Source organism: Magnolia sinica, chromosome 10 (assembly GCF_029962835.1).
Source record: "Magnolia sinica isolate HGM2019 chromosome 10, MsV1, whole genome shotgun sequence".
Classification (NCBI taxonomy): domain Eukaryota; kingdom Viridiplantae; phylum Streptophyta; class Magnoliopsida; order Magnoliales; family Magnoliaceae; genus Magnolia; species Magnolia sinica.
In genome coordinates, this window is record NC_080582.1 from 53,580,914 (window position 1) to 53,602,807 (window position 21,894).

Here is a 21,894-nt window from a genome sequence, read left to right on the forward strand (position 1 = left end):
AAAGAAGCCATCATTGCTAGGCTAAAGGTGGCTTACATGGGGAATAGTGCACATGGGGAAATGTGCAATCAGGTGGGTCCCACCAAAAATGCAATCAACGGTCCAAATAATGCGCGGCCCATAACTTTTGATGGACACGCTGGATTTACGCATGAGACCCGGCATTGGAACCGCGGCAACGATGCAATCACAATGGCATAGGTCTTGGGTCAATCCGAGTCGGGTCTACGTGACCAAACTCGAGGGTGACCGCAATCACTATCCGAAGGTCGCGGGTCGCAGAAATTTAACCGGTAGGACCGCGGGACCAAAATACACGAGATGCATACTCACACACACACATGCAAACATGTGAACTCGGGTCAGGTCTCACACCCACCTTTCTAGATCTTCAAGGTTAGTGCGTTAATTTCATTTTTCTTGTAGATTTAAGTTCATATCACTTCTTTTCATAATTGGAGTGATTTATTTCTTGTTTCATTGAGATTTTTGGAGTTTTCTTCTTTAAAATAAGATTTTGAGAAAATTCACTCTACATCTTTTGCAACTTCTTAATTCCTTGTATTCTTAGTTGCAAATGGATGCTAGAGGCAAAAAGAAAAACTTTTGTGGTCCTTCAACATATAGATCGTCACTAATAACAGGTGCCACCTTCGGTCACCCGAAGATGATCCTCCATATGTGCGGGATTTAAGGTTGCGCAATGTTATTGTTGAGCGACCTATTCATGTTGAACATCTTGCTCCTTTTGATCTCCTTCCTTTTCTCCAATCTGTAGGATGGGATAACATTCTACATTGGGGTGGGTCGACATACTGGTCTATTGCGCAAGCTATGTTTGCATGTATTTCTGATTTCTCAACTGAAAATTTAACTTTTATTATAGCAACTAGAGAAGGTCCATTTGAAGTAGATCGACATCTGATTTCTAGCCTAATGGACATACCTGTTAATGATGAAGGTATTCCAATTAGCACTCTAGTAGCTAAACCATCTTAATTAGAAAAATATATGCTTACTAGAGCATTATGTAATATAGATACGCAATGGCGTCAAAATGGGAATGCGCTTGCTTTAAAGTACTTGCTACCTAGATACAAGGTCCTTCACAGGATTTTTATTTCAAATCTTTATCCACATTCTGGTAACAAAACCGAACTCACCTCTTTCATGGTTCAGATTCTGCATTCTATCATTTCTGGTACCAATGTCTATCTTCCTTCTTTAATCTATCATTCCATCATACAATTCCGTCTCCATCATGGACACAGTGGTATTCCTTTTGCATATCTTATGACTGTATTGGCCACCCATATGTTAGTGGCTATGCCTGTTGGAGAGTCTCCTATTCAACACCTTATTTTCAACAACTCAAATATAAACAATATGAATTTGAGGTTGGCTGATGGACAAGTCAATGTGGGTGGTGGTGGAGCTAAAGCAGTAAATGAAGAAGGCGATTTACCTCCTGATGACATAAACATGGACGATATCTTCGATGAACTCGAATTAGATTCTGAGGTTGACCTTGATTATCAGCCTTCTGATTTTACTGAGAGGTTGCATTCCTATTTTTAATGAAGTGTGTTTTATCACAAATTTGACAAAGGGGAAGATTGTAAGTACGATGTTTTCTAGCTCCTTTGGATGTCAAATTTTGTAATGCCAAAACTTATTGGATTTCTTGTCTTGTCCAACAACTCTACATATCCAGGTCTGTGCATCTCATGTACAAGTGCAAATGTCTTTACCGCAAGAGATAATACAAGTCAAGTTCTTCAGTTTCAAGCTTCAATATACATCAAGTGATGATAGTTCACCCCTTCAAGTTTTAAAGTACAAAGTGTCAAAGCTTCGTCTAAAGGTAAAGATCAACTTAAGCTCAAGCTTCAATGAATGTCAATTTCAAACTTCAAAAGTCTTAAGTTCAAGGTTCTCTACATGACAAGACATCAAGCTTCATGAACTTCAAAGAACGACTATCAACTGAAGGAAAAGAAGTTCACAGTGTTCATACTTCACTAACAAGGTATGAATTACCTTAGATTGACCTTAGGGTAGGTCATTTTGAATACATAATTCAATTAGATCATTTTATAAGTGAATAGAATGTTTCTTGACTAGTCCTAGATTCTGTTCGACTAATCCTAGCACTGGCTCGACCAGTCCAAGAAATTCCATGACTAGTCCTAAGTTTGTTTCAAATTTTTAAAATTTTTTGTTAAGCCTCGACCAGTCCTGGAGACTGCTCGACCGATCGTGTGAACAGTGCACGACTCATGCTCGACCAGTCCTGCACCCACGACTCAAAGTCCAACGACTATTTCAGGTTCCACATAACTAGTCATGGACAGGTCACAACCTTCGTGGAGGTCCCTCGACCAGTCATGAAGGTCCTACGACCAGTTGTGGAACGGCTTTATCCAATCGCGCTCAAAATTTTAAAAATCTATTGGTCCTACGACCAATTGTAGTGTCCAAAGGATCAGTCGTGATTACAATTTCTTCACTAATAAATAGAGCACAAATTTCAGAGTTTTTCATTTAATTCAAGATAAATCAATACGCCACTCTAAGAGATAAGTCAGTATTCATTTTAAGCTACATTGTGCTCATTTAAAATTCTCTTATTTTAGCTTTATTATATTTGATTTTGTATTCTTTATTCTAATCATATTTGAAGAAGGGATTGAGATTTACCCTTTTCTTAGAATCAAAATCAAATAGAGATAGCCCAACTTGATTTAATTTAAAATCAATTTAGAACCTAGAACCATTTCATAAGTGAGTTGGGAATTGAACTTCTACGTTGAAATTCTACTCTAATTTAGTTCTTCTAGGCGGCGTCACAAAGAGAATATCCAGGTATTTTACATTATTGTAAATTTCTGTTTTGGTTTTTGATATTGTGCCAGAAAAATCTCTGTTTTAGTTTGTCTGAGGTGATCCAGAAAACTCAGAGTGTGGGGTTTTTGAATTGCATAAGCCCACTTGAAAGACACAATTGTGAGGATTTTAGGTGAACATGGAAAAACCTATTTTCATAGTGAACACTAATATCCACTGTGTGAAGATATTAGGAGTGGAGTAGTTGTGTGGCTGTTTTTCTAAACAGTTGGTGGACACACAAGCGAACCACTATAATTTCAAGTCTTGTGGATTGATTGTTTATTCCTTTTGTGAATGGTTATAATTTCCCTATTTTCATTTGTGGAGAATGTTGTAATACTTATGTGGATGTTTGGGAATGTTGTAATAACTTAGATTTCCTTCCTTACTATTCATTTCTTTATTCCTCTGTATCAGTTTGAGTTTTTGATACACAAACTGTTCTAGTAAGGTTGTTCTTCCATAAACCGTTAGTTTTTAGGGTGCAAGGTTGTCTTGAGAACAACATTATTATCAACCTCTCAATACTCGTTCATTTGAGGTTGCCTTTAAATTTAACATTGTGAGATTGTCTATTACTATCTATATTTAATTTATTTAAATTCCACTATTATTTTTTTAATTTGGCATAGTCCTATTCACCCCCCCTAGGACATATAGCTGGTTTAATCCAGATCATGCTCTGATACCAACTTATAACGCCTTGAAATTCAGGGGTCGAGCATAACTTAGCTCCCGAGTTCCAAAACATCACTTATGCAACATATTTAATGATGGATGTATGTTGTCTGTATTAGTGCATAAAACATGGAATAGATTAAGCCAAAGCATAGATATAATTCAGGGATAAGTAAATAAAGCAAGCGGAAGACTTATAGAAATATATGTGTACAAGTGCAAATCCCTGAAGTACATATACAAACCAGGTCGTAATGAAAGTGTTACTATCAAAATTTCAAGTATCAAGTTACATAATTTAATTCCCAAAAAATAATCCCAGAATCCCGCGCATCAGAACAAGGCTCGCTAGAACCCGTTTGAAAACTGCATATAAGAGAAAGCAGCCTCATCATCATCCATCTCCCGCTCTGCCTCAGAAGTCGCATCAACATCTGCAACATCAGAACCTAAGATAGAGTCTGGTCGGTGTTTAACACCGCCCCAGAACGTGGGAGTGAGTGATCAACTAAGTGGAATAATAAGGCACTGGTTAACATGTTATCAGTTCAATCAAGCAGTAATGATAAAACAGAACAATTAAACAAGTCCTAAGTACTCTTGTTAATGCAAGGATGCATGCAGAATGATGCGTGCCCTCACGCGTACACCCTCAGCGTCTTCATCTTACGTTACGCATGACACCACCTCAAAGTGCGCCACATCTACAAAGCACATGCAAATGCGGTGCATGAATATGATTACCAAGTTGTTATTAGTCCTTTTCATATAGCAGGATTGGGAAGCTAAGATACCTTCCTCATATCACCATCTAAACAGTGATCCATTCTAGGGTCGTCAGTCCTAGGCATCTCATACGATCATATGTTTTCAGGTCGTTGCAAAGGGCTCGTCACCAATCAATGCACGCCTATCATACCATCGTTATTACACTAAGGCTCGTCACCTCAATGTGGTATCCAGGTATGCTCGAGGTCACTATAAAGGGCTCATCACCAATCAATGTAGGCCGACAATACGAATATAGTGTCCCATACCACCATAATCGGCTCACGAGTTTAGTTGCTCACTGGTCACTACGGGGAGGCTCGTCACCCCGGCGTAGGCCGACAGCTCGACCACGGTGTCCCATACCACCATGTTCGGCTCATGAGTCTTAGCAGAACAAGGTACCATGGTTAATAGGATTTCATTGGTAAGTTCGGTACCCTAGATTCAACCAGTAGCGTCCATACATGGTGAACATACATCGGACAATCGGGTTACTTGACGAACTCGACTAGCACGAGCGCACGTTGGGTTAAACGACATAGAATGTGCAAACACTCCGCGTAGCCAAACCACTGCCGACAACTGTAATACGACTCGGGTTCGTCTAATCACGTCCTTTGTGGCGAAAGCGATCTCAGCCACAACCTTAAGGCAGATTACCGATTTCCTGGACTATTCATAGTCCCAAACACATTACACTACAACAGATATTCATAACTGCAATTTAGAATAGTAATGGAACAACAACTCAAATCATGTGGTACTCAAGCATTTGAAGAATATCAACTTAACATAAATGTAAACATAAGTAATGCTTGAATTTAAATAACGAGGAATGTAACTAACATGAAGGAAATCATACACATCAATAGGGGTGTTGAGAATCACTTCTCAACGCCCGCAAATAGTGTAATAAGTTACACTTTAGATCATTCAGACATTTCTACAAACACTTAGAATACATTAAACAACACACATGACGTATGTTGAAAAACACACCTTTGGACAATTCCTCTTACCAAGGAGTTGTCATACACACATCTAGCATACATACATGACAAATAATCATGGCAAGCACAAGTGCATATTTTATACGTATACAATACTTTATACATACACATAGAATACACAAATCTTAATATACTACATGCATATCAGGAACGCAACATAAACACAACATTTGGCATGTGAAATCTCATCCATAACAAGAATAAATCATTAACTAGCATTGAAAGCCTTGAAAACCATAACCTATACACTTAAAGTCCGCACCTTATGCCAGAAAAGAACACCGAATTGATTTCAGACGAGTTGTCTTCGTCAATGGTGATAGAATAACCTAAGACAAGAATAGAAATGAGATACAACAACACCAAGACTATTATAAGCTCTAACACAGATTAGGGTTAGGTTAACTTACCCAAAGCTGAACTCAGAATCGTCAGAATAACGATTCAAAGTGAAGGTTCAAGGATGAAGAAGATCCGGAAAGAATCTAAGATGATTCACCAACTTCTCTCTCACTTTCTCTCTCTTTTCCACTCTCTTCTTAGCTAGGGCTAGAGAAAATTCGTATGAAAAAGAGAGCTAGGGTTTAAGGAATATAAATAGGCCTCAAATTGATGAAAATAACCCCAGGGCCAAGGTATACTTAGGGTATAACCAAAACCGGCCTCTCGCGATCTAACGAAGCACTTCTGGTGGGCCAAATACCACGAAAGGTCGGACTTAAGCTCCTCGACCATGGATCTAGGTCAAGCTGAGTTTTTGTACCGACCGGCTCTTCAGATTAGCCGTGGCGGACCACACTCAATTCAACAGTCACGGAATCTCGATCAGGTCCACAAGCATAAGGACATGCCTAGGCCACCTCCCCTGATCAGAGGGTGAAATTGGGTCAGAATCCAACAGCCAGATAGCTTAAAATCGTCGCGCAAGCGACACGACTCAGATTTCATAAAAGCTTAATAAATATCCAACCGTTCTCACACTCTTCACTCCGAACTCAAACAAATCGACCCAGAACATCACATGGACTTGATTTTCGAGGTGATGGTCAAGCCCAACATGGTGACCGCAACAGCCTAAGATCATCGCTATCGGACTTTTGACGCGCGGTCCAGGTCCGATCCAGAGCTTCCAAAAATTTCCCAGAACAACTGGATATAACGATGGATCTCAGATTTCATAGTAACATAGCGCTAACTAATCTACAGGTTTTGAGTCATGCAGATCCAATTTAAAGTGATTGATGCGAAATTCACAAGCAATCGAGTATAGCGCTAATTACCCCAAAAACAACTACTTAGGGAAAGATTAGCACAAAATTTTCGGGTCATTACCATCTACCCCCCTTAAAGAAAATTTCGTCCTCGAAATTCATACCTTCTCAAAATCTTCAAGGATTTGAGGGTAGCTCTTCCTGACCTCAGCTTTAGATTCCCAAGTAGCCTCTTCCTCACTATGATGTGTCCATAGCACCTTCACAAGAGGGATAACCTTGCTACGCAATACCTGCTCCTTCCTGTCGAGAATACGCGTCGGTCGCAGTACATAAGTGGCATCCTCACTCAACTGCACTTGCTCCCAACTGATAATATGCTAAGGATCAAGAACGTGCTTCTTTAGCATAGAAACATGAAATACGTTATGCACGCCTGCAAGAGGTGTGGGCAAAGCAAGGTGGTATGCTACCGCTCGCACTCGATCCAAAACTTGAAATGAACCAATAAATCTTGGCGTCAGCTTTCCCTTCTTACCGAACTGCAGAACTCCCTTCGTAGGAGAGACCTTCAGAAATACATGGTCTCTAATCTCAAACTCAAGCGGTAGACTCCTCGTATCAGCATAACTCTTCTGCCTACTCTGGGCTATCAGAAGTCAACGTCGAATGATGTCAACCTTCTCTGAAGTCACCTGCACCAACTCCAGGCCAAGCAAACTACGCTTACCAATTTCTGCCCAGTAATGTGGTGCTCTGCACGGGCGACCATACAACGCCTCATAGGGAGCCATGCCGATACTCGCCTAGAAACTGTTATTATACGCGAACTCTATATACTGAAGATAATCATCCCAACTGTCGTTGAAATCCAAAACACAAACTCGCAACATATCTTCCAGGACCTGATTCACGCGCTCCGTCTGCCCATCTGTTTACGGATGAAACGCGGTGCTGAACTTCAGTTTCACACCCATCGCTTCCTGGATATGAGTCCAGAAGATAGATGTGAAACACGTGTCTCTATCAGACACAATCTCTAGGGGAACTCCATGCAGACGTACTATCTCCTTGATATACAACCTAGCCAACTCGTCTGCAGAGTTAGTGACTCAGATCGGTAAGAAATGCGCCGACTTCGTTAATCGGTCGACGATCACCCAAATAGAATCATATCCCCTCCTCGTTCTCGGCAACCCAGAAATAAAATCCATAGAGATGAAGTCTCACTTCCATTCAGCTATGGGCATGGGTTGTAGTAATCCAGGAGGTCGGTGATGCTCTGCCTTGACCTGCTGGCTCGTGACACAACGAGAAACAAATTCAACAATCTAGACCTTCATATTGTCCCACCAATAAGACCTATTCATATCCTGATACATCTTCGTGCTACCTAAATGCATCGTAAGCTTAGAACTATGGGCTAACTCGAGAACCTCCCGTCTCAAGTCAGGGATGTCAGGAACACATAACCGGCCACGAAAATGTAAGCCCCCATCAGAACTAATACTCCAGTCGGAGTTCTCATCTGTACTAACCTGCTTCCTCATCTTCACCAAAAGCTCATCATCTGCCTGAGCTGCAACGATCCTCTCGTCGATAAGGGACTGTACACGAATGTGTGCGATAACCTCATACGGCTCAACCACCGTAAGCTTCTACTCAAAATCTCACACGAACTCCAACACATCCCACTCTGCTATCATCAGCGGAGCCACAAACTCAATAGCCTTCTTGCGACTCAACGCATCTGCCACAAGGTTCGCCTTGCCCGGATGGTAAGAAACATCGAACTTAAAGTCCTTCAATGTTTCCATCCATCGGCGCTGCCTCATATTCAAGTCACGCCGCGTGAAAATATACTTAAGGCTCTTGTGGTCGCAAAAGAGCTCGAACTCCTCACCATAGAGGTAATGTCTCTAAAGCTTTAATGCGAATATGACAGTTGCTAACTCTAGGTCATGCGTAGGGTAATTCTCTTCGTGTTTTCTCAACCGATGCGAAGCATAAGTAATCACCCTGTCCTTCTGCATAAGGACACAACCCAGGCCAACGCGAGAGGCATCAGTATATATAATATACTTAACCCCTTGCTCTAGCAATACTAGCACAGGGGCGGACGTCAACTTGTCCTTCAGCTCCTGAAAAGCTAACTCCGCCTGATCATTCCAAGCAAACTTCAAATCCTTCCGTGTCAGGTGCGACAACGGTCTGATAATCTTCGAGAAGTCTTAAATGAAGTGTCGATAATACCCTGCAAGACCCAGAAAACTCCTTACCTCAGTAACTGAACCAGGCTGCTTCCACTCCTGCACTGCAGCTACCTTGGCAAGATCGACGGTTATCCCTTCCTTGGACACCACATGTCCCAGGAACTTGACTTCCTCTTTCCAGAAATCACAATTCTTGAACTGTGCAAAAAGCTAATTCTTCCTAAGAGTATCCAAAACTGCTCTTAAGTGCTCCTCGTGTTCTTCCCGGCTCGCAGAATAAATCAAGATGTCATCGATAAAGACAATGACGAATCGGAACAGGAATGGCCAAAATACCCTGTTCATCAGATCCATGAACACAGCCGGTGCGTTCGTCAGACCGAACGACATCACAAGGAACTCATAGTGACCGAAGCTAGTCCTGAAAGCGGTCTTCTGCACGTCCCCACCCTTGACGCGCAACTGATGATACCCTGACTGCAGATCAACCTTCGAAAAGTACCGTGCCCCCTTCAATTGATCAAATAGATCATCAATCCTGGACAAAGGGTACTTATTCTTCAAAGTTACCAAATTCAGCCTGCGATAATCAATACACAATCGCAAGGAACCATCCTTCTTCTTCACAAACAAAATAGGTGCTCCCCAAGGAGACACACTAGGCCGAATAAAATTCAAATCCAGCAAACCATCTATCTGCTTCCTCAACTCCTCCATTTCACTCAGAGGCATACGATAGGTGGGTAATGAAATGGGCGCCGCCCCAGGCATGAGGTTGATAACAAAATCAATCTCACACTGAGGAGGTAATTCAGGAATCGACTCAAACACATCTTCAAACTCCCGAACTACCGGGGTGCTAACTAACGCCGATTCAGCCATACTCTCCAACAGAGAAGAATAATAATCAATACGAAGAGGGTAACTGACTTGAACTGGGAAAGTAACAGTCTCGCCCTCAGGTCCATGGATCGTCACTGATCTAGCTTCACAATCAATCTCAGCTTGCATCCTCGTGAGCCAATCCATACCCATAATAACATCGTAATGATAAAGCGGTGCGACTAAGAAATCAACACGGATCGATCCACTTCCAAGATCGATCAGACAATCCATACAACGCTTGCCCAAAGCAGAGAAAATCCCCGTAGCGGTAGTAAGCGTCACTCCTTGCATAGGAACAGATCTCAAACCCAAACGCCTAACTGCCGCATAAGATATAAGAGAAGTAGTAGACCCTGTATCCACTAACATAGAAATGGGAATACCTTCAATGTGCGCTGTCACCTCGAAGGACCTCGGCACCAAGTCAGACATAGGCGCTTCAGCTGAAAGCGTATGAACTCGAGCCTGCTGCTGACGATTCGGCGGAGGAACCATGGGCCGCTGAGGTGGCCTGAAGCTAGGAACTGCAGGTCTGAAGGATGGATGAGCTGGCGCTGATCGAAGAGGTGGAGAAGAAATCACTTGAGGCATCGGACGGCTAATCCTCTGCGGTGGAGTAAAACCACTGCCTCGCATACGAGAGAAATAAAAACGGTCCAAATGCCCTGTCTTCCCACAATAAGAACAGCGAACATCAACTCTCATCTGCTGAGCGGGCGGCGTTGAACGCGTAGGAGGAGAATCTGCCCACGGCCTCTTGCCGAGGTAAGGTTGAAAAGGCCAAGCTATATGTCCTAGAGGGGGGGGGGGGGGTGAATAGGACAATGCTAAATAAAACTTATAACAGTGGAATTAAACAGAATATGATAGCCAAAGTAAATCACAATGCAGGAAAGAAAAACAGCCTCAAAATTCAGATCTTGAGAGGTTGATACAAATGTTATTCTAAGGACAACCTTACACCAAAAACCAGAGTTTATGGTAGGACAACCTTATTTCTAGAAAGATCTTTGTATCAAATCTCAAATCGAAGAAGAATACAGAAATAAATACAAACTGAATTGAAATAAATTGCAATCACAAATGTATTGTTCTAGAGACAGCCATACACCATAAAAATGGCAAGGCAACCTTACTGGAATAACTTTCAAAAGAAATTAAAATATCAAGCGATGAAGGAATAACAGAAAATAAATTCTAAACTATTATAACATTCTCACAATGCTTGAATTAAATGATTACAACATTCACCACCATACATACATCCCACAAAAGAATAATTAAAAATCAGGAATATTAATCATTCAACCACAACACAAGGGATTATAATGGTTCGCCTGTGTGTTCACCAACTGTTAAACAACAGCCACACAAAATGCTACTCCACTCCTAATATCCTCACACAGGGGATATTAGCGTTCACTAAATATAGGTTTTCCCAGGTTCACCCAAAACCTTTACAATTGTGTATTTGTATGTGGGCTTACACAATTAAAAAACCCCACTTCTGAGTTTTCCTGGCTCTCCTCAGATAACCAATACAATAAGATTTTTCTTACAAATCTTGAAAGAAACCAAAACAGAAAGGAATTTACAATTAAATGTAAAATACCTGATTATCTCCTTCGTTGTAGCAGCCCGGTAGAACCAAATCAGAGTAGATGATTGAATGTCCAAGTTCAATGTCCAGTACTCAATTACAATGGTTCTAATTCTAATAAATTTTAAATTAAACCGAATAGGGCTTGCCTTAATTGATTTTGATTCCAAAGAAAGGGAATAATAATTCCTCTTATCAAATCAGATTGGAATAGCAGAAACAAAATCAATTAAAATAAAGCTAAGGAAAGAGAATATTAAATAAGCACACTTAGCTTAGATGGAGCACAGAATTATCTCTCAGAAGTTCGACGAAGATTGGCTTGAATAGATTAATTAATTCGATGATTTCTTCTGAGATTCGTGCACTATTTATAAGTGAGCAGATCGTGTCTTCGACTGGTCTAGGGAGCTCTTCGACTAGTCAAAGCAATAACAGATATTTGAAAGATTCGGCGGGATAAGCTCTGACCGTTCTACGACTGGTCGTAGGTTTCCTTCGACTGGTCGAAGAACCTATAAAATATCGCTGTATTTTGAGTCGAAGATTTACGACTGGTCGAAGATGCAGTCGACACTGTTCCTACGACTGGTCGAACAGATTCCTGGACTAGTCGAAGCCTAACAGATTTCATCCGAAATTTGTAACAAACTCACGACTGATCGAGGAATTTCTTAGACTGGTCGAAGCAACTCTAGGACTAGTCGAAGAAGGCCTAGGACTAGTCGAAGAACAGACCAAACTCATGTAAAATAAACATTCGACTTATGTATCCAAAATGACCTACTTCTAAGGTCAACCTATCGTCAGTCAAACCTCAACTATGAAGTATGGACATTGAAACATTAGGAACAAGTGACCTTGAAGTATGAGCCTTGAAGTCTTGAGATCTTTACAAACGGCCTTGTACTCTTCTTGAAGTCTTGCAGCTTGAGTCTTGTCTTGTGAGCAGTTCTTGCATTCAAGATTGATCCTTGTACTTGTGAAATTTGCTTGATGTGAGCTTAGCTTGTTCATGAATGTTAATCCTTGAAAGAGCTTCACTTAAGCAAGTTATATATATAATAGTGATTTTGGCACCACAAATTTGACAACAAACAGGGATATAAACTATAGCACTTATAATCTCCCCCTTTGTCAAATTAGTGACAAAACACATAACCAAGATAAACAAAAAGTAAAACAATTGGTTAATAAGTGCAAATCAATATTCAATATTCAACATTCAACCAGTTTCATTCAACAAGCTCAAACATACTCCCCCACTCCCCCTGAGTAACATAATCAATGCTACTCCTCTCACAATCACATCATTAAGAACAAACCATTCTCCCCCTTTTTGTCACAATATGACAAAGGAGAACTAAATAAAGGAATATATGAGAGTAAACATGAGGAGTTATGAGAGTATAACAAAAGAGTGATAGAGATACCCAGCATTGCGTTATATAGAATAAAATTCAGCATAAAACATAGATAGTATCAAACTCAAAGTCAATCAAGTGCTAAATTATAAAGTTATTACAGACCAGAAGACTCATATAAACTACTCAGAACCAGAACCAGATGATGGAGCAAGAATAGAGGGATCAAGTTGGTGCATGCCTTTGTTCAAGCGCCTAAGATATTTGCGCATGTACTTGAATTGTAAATCATGAGCAACAGACGTGTTTTCCAACTTTACATTTATATTCTCAACTTTACCCTCTAATGCACTCAGACGTGCATCAACATCAGATGGTACAAAATCTGGATCATTTGCTTAGTCAGAATCCAGTTCCTCAAAAATGTCATCCATATTAATGTCATCACCAGCTTCTTCATGACCACCACCACCACCACCACCACCACCACCTTGTTCAGGAAGAAGATCCAGCTTCATCTTATTGATATTAGTATTGTTGAAAATCAGATGATGGATAGGTGCCTCATCAACCGGCATATCGATTAACATATGTGTAGCCAATACAGTCATTAAATAGGTAAAAGGAATGTCACTATGACCAGGATGGAGTCTAAACTGAAGAATGAAATGACAGATTAAGGATGGTAAGTAAATCTGAGTACCATTGGAAATAACATGGATAACACGAACCATAAACGAAGTCAAGTCAGATTTATTACCCGAACGAGGATACAGATTAGACACAAAGATTCTGTGGAGAATTCTGTATTTGGGTAACAAATACCTTGCGGGAAGCGCATTCCCTTTTTGAGTCCATTGAACATCCATGTTGCACAAGTCTCTAGTGAGCATGCGTTTTTCAGACATTGAGGGTTTATCAGTTAAGTTATGAATAGGAATACCCTTATCATTCACAGGAATGTCCATAAGGGCTGAAATTAAGTGACGATCAATGTCAAAAGGCCCTTCTCTAGCAAAAATTTTAAAAGTTAAATCATCCTGTGAGAAAGCACTAATACATGTATACATGGATTGGGTAATAGACCGGTATGCAGGCCCACCCCAATGTAATAAGTTAACCTAACCTACAGCTTCAAGCATAGGAAGGATGTCAAAAGGTGCAATATGATTAACATCAACAGGATGTTCAACAATAACATTACGTGATCTAATGTCCCTAACATATGATGGATCATCATTGGGAACAAGAAGATGACGTTTAGAGATAGCGGTCGATCTGGAGGAAGAAGAAGGACCACGGGAAGTAGTTTTTCTACCTCTAGAAGCCATTTGCAATAAGGATTTCAAGGAATAAAGAAGTTGCAAAGGATTGAGAAGTGGGTTTACTCAAAACAGATTTTTTAAAATCCAAACCCCAAATCTCAATGAAATTCAAAATAGAAAGCTTAATGCTTGAAAAGGAAGCAATCTAGACACAAATCTGCAAGAAAAAGTGATTTGGAACACTAACCTTGAAGAACAAGAAAGATGGGTTCGACAAGTCGAAGCTCGGCTCCAAGGAGAAGAAAGATGAAATGAGGAAGAAAGCAAAAATCCCCAATTTTAAGTGAAACCTGTGTTCTACGACTGGTCATGGGTATCTATGACCGGTCGTAGGACAACTGGTCGAGTATACTCACGACTGGTCGAAGAATCTCCAAAAATTCATATTTCTTGCAATTTATATAAAAATTAGAATTCAATCTAGCAAATATATACACTATAATACAAGTAGGCATAAATAATCAATTTAAAATGCACATGCCAAGATCAAATTTCATCTTTTTGAACCTGCTTTTATCAAGAGGTTTTGTGAAAATGTCAGCTCGTTGATCTTCAGTAGGAATATATTCTAGAGATATAACTTTTTCTTCTACTAATTCCCTTATATAATGAAATCTAATGTCAATGTGCTTAGTACGAGAATGCTGAATAGGATTTTTTAAAATATTTATCGCACTGGAATTATCATAATGTAATAACATAGAATCATGTTTAATTCCATAATCACTTAGCATTCGTTGCATCCAAACAAGCTGTGTACATGCATTATCGGCTGCGATATACTCAGCTTCAGCTGTTGAAAGCGAGATAGAATTTTGTTTCTTACTAAACCAGGAAACTAGACAATTTCTAATGTAAAAACAACCACCACTGGTTGATTTTCTATCATCTAGATTACCAGCCCAGTCAGCATCCGAGTACCCAGCTAATTGGACACTAGTCTCATGAGGATACCAGAGACCGAGATTTACACTACTTGCGACATATCTAATAATCCGCTTGACAGCAATCAAGTGAGATTCTTTTGGATCAGATTGATATCTTGCGCAAATACTAACACTTAGAGAAATATCAGGTCTACTAGCAGTTAAATATAACAAACTACCAATCATACTCTGATAAAATTTTAAGTCAACATTTTTACCATTAGAGTCTTTTGAGAGTTTCAGGGTAGTACTCATAGGAGTATCGAAATTCTTGCCATTCTCAAATCCAAATCTCTTGATTAGATTCAAAGCATACTTAAATTGAGAAATGAATATTCCTTTTAGGTTGTTGCTTTACTTGCAATCCAAGGAAATAAGTCAATTCCCCAACCATGCGCATTTCGAACTGTGATTTCATCAAATCTGCAAACTCAGTAGTTAAGTCAGTACAAGTTGATCCATAAATGATATCATCAACATAAATCTGTACCATTAAGATATGATCATTATGTTTTTTAACAAAAAGAGTTTTATCAACAGATCCCATTTGAACATTATAACTTAAAAGAAATTTCGTTAGTTTCTCATACCATGCCCTAGGTGCTTGTTTAATCCATAAAGTGCCTTTTTAAGCCGATATACATGATCAGTATTTTTGGAATCTTCAAATCCCATTGGCTGTTCAACATAGACTTCTTCATGTAAATCGCCATTTAGAAAAGCACTTTTCACATCCATCTGATAGATCTTTATCTTTTTAAAACATGCAATGGATATAAATAGTCTGATAGATTCAAGACGTGCTACTGGTGCAAAGGTTTCATCAAAATCAATCCCTTCAATTTGAGTATAACCTTGTACCACTAGTTTATCCTTGTTTCTAATTATATTTCCACACTCGTCAGACTTATTTTTGAAAATCTATTTTGTTCCAATGATGTGTTTATCTTTAGGTCTTGGTACGAGATACTAAACATCATTTCTTACGAATTGGTTGAGTTCATCTTGCATCGCAACAATCCAGTTCTCATCAGCAAGAGCTTTTTTTACGTTAGATGGTTCAATTTGAGATGTAAAACATACATAATTACATATATCCTCAAGTTGTCTACAGGTGCGAACACCGGTGAGAGGGTTTCCAAGAATTTGTGTGGTTGGATGATCTTTAACAGTCCTCAACTCAGAATCAGTCTGATTCGATGAAGTATCGGGTTTATCAATGATTAGTACTTCATCATTATCTGAATTAGAAATTGGTGTGTTTAAGTGATCATCAATGACAACATTAATGGATTCTTGAATCACACCAGTCCTTTTGTTCAGGACCCTATAAGCTCGACTGTTTAAAGAATATCCTAGAAAAATCCCTTCATCACTGTTCATATCGAATTTTCCCAAATTTTCACGATCACGTAAAATATAGCACTTGCTGCCAAAAACTCAAAAGTATTTAACAGTAGGCTTTTTATTGAACCACAATTCGTAAGCCGTTTTATTTTTATCTTTGCTAGTGTAGACTCGGTTAATAATATAGCAAGCTGTGTTGACTGCTTCAGCTCAAAGATTTTTAGAGAACTTCATGCTATTCAACATGACATTAGCCATTTCTTAAAGCATCCTATTCTTTCTTTCTATAATTCCATTTTATTGTGGAGTTTTGGGAGCAGAGAATTCATGTAATATTCCTTGGTCGGTACAGGACTTCTCAAAATTGCTATTCTCAAATTCAGATCCATGATCACTACGAATTTTACTGATTTGAGAAGATTATTCAGTTTGAATCCTTTTGAAAACTTTTCTTACTTCTTCAAGGGTTTCAGATTTATCCCTTAAGAAGACTACCCAAGTAAATCTGGTAAAGTCATCAACTATTACCAAGATATACTTTTTCCCACCACGACTTTCTGTTCTGGTAGGTCCTATCAGATCCATGTGGAGAAGTTCGAGTGGTCTTGATGTGGTATTTGAATTCACCTTTTTGTGTGAGTTCTTTGTTTGTTTGCTTATCTGGCACTCACCACATATTTTATCTAATTTCTGAAGCTTGGGTAAACCTCTTACAAGTTCTTGTTTGCCCAATTTATATAAATTTCGATAATGTACATGTCCAAGACGTTTGTGCCATAAATCAGTCTCGTCTGTATGGACCATGCAACATGTTTGATTAGATGAGCTGGATTCACTAATAATATAGCAATTTTCAGACGTTCTACGTCCAGTTAATATTACAGAACCCTTATTATTTAGAATCTCACAGCTTTGATAAGAAAACCGTACATTATGGTTATTATCACATATTTGAGATATACTAAGCAAGTTATGTTTTAAGCCTTCAACGTATAAAACATTTTTAAACACAGGAAGATTAAAAAGTTGAACCGTACCTTGGCCTATAATCTTGCAGTTGCTACCATCACCAAATGTGACTGAACCATCAGTCATATCTTTCAGATCCGTGAATAAAGCTTTGTCACCTGTCATATGCTTGGAGCATCCACTGTCTAGGTACCACTTTGAATGACTTATTGCTTTGAAAGCAGTGTGAGCAACCAAGCAGGTAACTTTAGGAACCCATTTCATAACTGTATTGGGTTTAGGAACATAGTTGGTCTTCTTTTGTGTATATTTGTAGGAATGACCTATAGAGTTAGATTTTAAGAGCACCTTGAGTAAATCAACTATCTTTTCAGCTAGTGGATTTCGTTTCTGATTAAAGTTGACATGGCTGCTTCTAGGTTTTTGAAAAGTTTTTGAATTTTTAGAAAAATCTTGATAAGTACTTTTCCCTTTTGAGTTTGAGGACTCTCCTTTAACAAACATAGGAGGAGTATACTTTTGTTTAGGAGGTAGATTTTTATCATAGCCCAACCCGGATCGATCGCCACTTTTTCTTGATCCGGATAAAAGTTTCTCTAACTTTGGATCACCTTGGGCATATTTCCATGTGTCCTTTAAACTCAGAAGAGAAGATACTTCAGTTTTAAGTTTCTCAATTTCAGATTTTAAATAAAAAAATTAGGGAGTTTTTGAATTCTAAATTGCATTTTGATTTTTCAAAACAATCTGAAATTTGTGATTTTTCTAAGACAAGTGATTCAAAACAATTTTTGAGTTTAGAAAACTTTTCTTTTTGAAGTTCAAGTTTGACAGCAATTTTACAACTTTCCTTATATAGGGCATTGTAAGTGTCTTGAAGATCATCTTCATTTTCACATTCACTATTCAGATTTTCTTCACTTGTAGAGTCATTATCTGAAAATGTGAATTTGGCAAGAGTCATAAGAGCTTTAACCTCATTGCCTGACTCAGTTTCAGAATCTTCTGATTCAGAAGAACCTTCAGAATCAGATGATTCATCCCATGTAGCCAACATACCCTTCTTCTTGGGTTTGTCCCTTTTTGGACATCTATTTGCTAAGTGCCCATATTCTTGACAGTTGTAACATTGACTATCTTTCAAAGATTTTTGAGATTTGGGTATAAACTTCTTTTTATCATTTGACTTTTGAAAATCAACCCTTTTTCTTGCTTTTGAAAATCTTGTAAAATTTCTTAGCTAAAAGAGTCATATCATCTTCTGAATCAGAATTTTCTTCTGAATAACATTTAGAAGATTTTAATGCGATAGATTTACCTTTAGGAGCTTTAAAGTTTAACTCGTAGGTTTGTAGTGAACCAACTAGTTCTTCTACCCTCATATTATCTGTATCACGAAGTTCCTGGATCGCGGTTACTTTAGAATTGAACCGTTCAGGAAGTGAGCGTAGTATTTTTGCACACACTTTACTTTCTGAGATTTTATCGCCAAGACCCCACATTGAGTTTACAATGTCATTCAATCTAGTGTAAAAGTCCATAAACATTTCATTTTCCTCCATATGAATTTCTTCAAAACTGGTTGTGAGGAGTTGGACTTTAGATTGTTTGACAATTGTAGTACCCTCGTGTGTCATTTCTAATATATCCCAAGCTTGCTTGCAGTATCACAGGAAATGATTCTTTTGAACTCATCCGGTGATAGTGCGCAAGTAATTGCATTTAGTGCTTTAGCATTTGCACTACTCTCACTTTTCTGAAGAGTGGTCCATTGATAATATGGTGTGACTTTCATTGATTTTGAACCATCAACTCCAGTAACTTCCATGATAGGAGGATTCCATTCAGTCACTATGGCTTGCCACGCATTTTCATCCATTGATTTGAGGAAGATCCTCATTCTGGCTTTCCAATAGGCATAGTTGGAGCCATCAAAGGGTGGAGGCCTAGTTACTGAAAGGCTATCAAAATTTGACATCTTAAATAGCTTAAATTGTTAGCTCAGGAATTAAATCCAAGAATAAAAAAGAGCTATTAGGCTCTGATACCACTTGAAAAGGCCAAGCTATATGTCCTAGAGGGGGGGTGAATAGGACAATGCCAAATAAAACTTATAACAGCGAAATTAAACAGAATATGATAGCCAAAGTAAATCACAATGCAGGAAAGAAAAACAGCCTCAAAATTCAGATCTTGAGAGGTTGACACAAATTTTATTCTAAGGACAACCTTACACCAAAAACCAGAGTTTATGGTAGGACAACCTTATTTCTAGAAAGATCTTTGTATCAAATCTCAAATCGAAGAGGAATACAAAAATAAATACAAACTGAATTGAAATAAATTGCAATCACAAATGTATTGTTCTAAGGACAGCCATACACCATAAAAATGGCAGGGCAACCTTGCTGGAATAACTTTCAAAAGAAATTAAAATATTAAGCGATAAAGGAATAGCAGAAAATAAATTCTAAACTATTATAACATTCTCACAATGCTTGAATTAAATGATTACAACATTCACCACCATACATACATCCCACAAAAGAATAATTAAAAATCAGGAATATAAATCATTCAACCACAACACAAGGGATTATAGTGGTTCGCCTGTTTGTTCACCAACTGTTAAACAACAGCCACACAAAATGCTACTCTACTCCTAATATCCTCACACAGGGGATATTAGCGTTCACTAAAAATAGGTTTTCCCGGGTTCACCTAAAACCTTAACAATTGTGTCTTTGTATGTGGGCTTACACAATTAAAAAACCCCACTTCTGAGTTTTCCTGGCACTCCTCAGATAACCAATACAACAAGATTTTTCTTACAAATCTTGAAAGAAACCAAAACAGAAAGGAATTTACAATTAAATGTAAAATACCTGATTATCTCCTTCGTTGTAGCAGCCCGGTAGAACCAAATCAGAGTAGATGATTGAATGTCCAAGTTCAATGTCCAGTACTCAATTACAATGGTTCTGATTCTAATAGATTTTAAATTAAACCGAATAGGGCTTGCCTTAATTGATTTTGATTCCAAAGAAAGGGAATAATAATTCCTCTTATCAAATCAGATTGGAATAGCAGAAACAAAATCAATTAAAATAAAGCTAAGGAAAGAGAATATTAAATAAGCACACTTAGCTTAGATGGAGCACAGAATTATCTCTCAGAAGTTCGACGAAGATTGGCTTGAATAGATTAATTAATTCGATGATTTCTTCTGAGATTCGTGCACTATTTATAGGTGAGCAGATCGTGTCTTCGACTGGTCTAGGGAGCTCTTCGACTAGTCAAAGCAATAACAGATATTTGAAAGATCCGGCGGGATAAGCTCTGACCGTTCTACAACTGGTCGAAGGTCACCTTTGACTGGTCGTAGGTCACCTACGACTGGTCGTAGGTTTCCTTTGACTGGTCGAAGAACCTATAAAATATCGCTGTATTTTGAGTCGAAGATTTACGACTGGTCGAAGATGCAGTTGACACTGTTCCTACGACTGGTCGAACAGATTCCTAGACTAGTCGAAGCCTAACAGATTTCATCTGAAATTTGTAACAAACTCACGACTGATCGAGGAATTTCTTAGACTGGTCGAAGCAACTCTATGACTAGTCGAAGAAGGCCTAGGACTAGTCGAAGAACAGACCAAACTCATGTAAAATAAACATTCGACTTATGTATCCAAAATGACCTACTTCTAAGGTCAACCTATGGTCAGTCAAACCTCAACTATGAAGTATGGACATTAAAACATTAGGAATAAGTGACCTTGAAGTATGAGCCTTGAAGTCTTGAGATTTTTACAAACGACCTTGTACTCTTCTTGAAGTCTTGCAGCTTGAGTCTTGTCTTGTGAGCAGTTCTTGCATTCAAGATTGATCCTTGTACTTGTGAAATTTGCTTGATGTGAGCTTAGCTTGTTCATGAATGTTGATCCTTGAAAGAGCTTCACTTAAGCAAGTTATATATATAACAGTGATTTTGGCAGCACAAATTTGACAACAAACAGGGATATAAACTATAGCACTTACAAAGGTGCACCCTAAAAGTCCGGTCGTGGCCTAGGAACCATCGGTGCTCGCATTCGGGACGACCTATCCCCGTCCTGCTCTGCTCGCAAGGACATGCTCACCAGCTCTGCATAAGAAGAAATGCTAGCACAGCAAATCTTCGATCAGATCTCAGGTCTCAATCCCTCAGAGAAACGTCGCATCCTCATCGGCTGATCGCCCAGGATCAAAGGAACATACCGACCCAGCTCAGTGAACCGGTTCTCATACTTCGTCACCGACAGCCCTCCCTAGCGGAGGCGAAGGAACTCACTCTCCTTCTCATGTCGGTACGTAACCGGGAAATACTTCTCATGGAAGCGTGCCTCAAACGCCTGCCACGACCACTCAAAACCTTCCTCGACAGTGCGAAGAACATTGTCCCACCACAGACTGGCCTCCTTCTCAAACATGAAGGAGGCAAGCTCAACCTGCTCAACCTCAGAGCAGTGTAACGGTCTCAGCATCTTAGAGATGCGGTCGATCAATACTCGGCCTCCTCGGGTCTATGAGAACCCATAAATGTAGGAGGTCGTAAGCGCTGGAATCGCTCAAAAGTGCCGCTGGCACTGGCGCTCCCAGATGGAGGCATAGGTGAAACAGGTGGAGTCGCCCCCACTGACTGAGCAAAGATGCCAGCCATGGAAGAG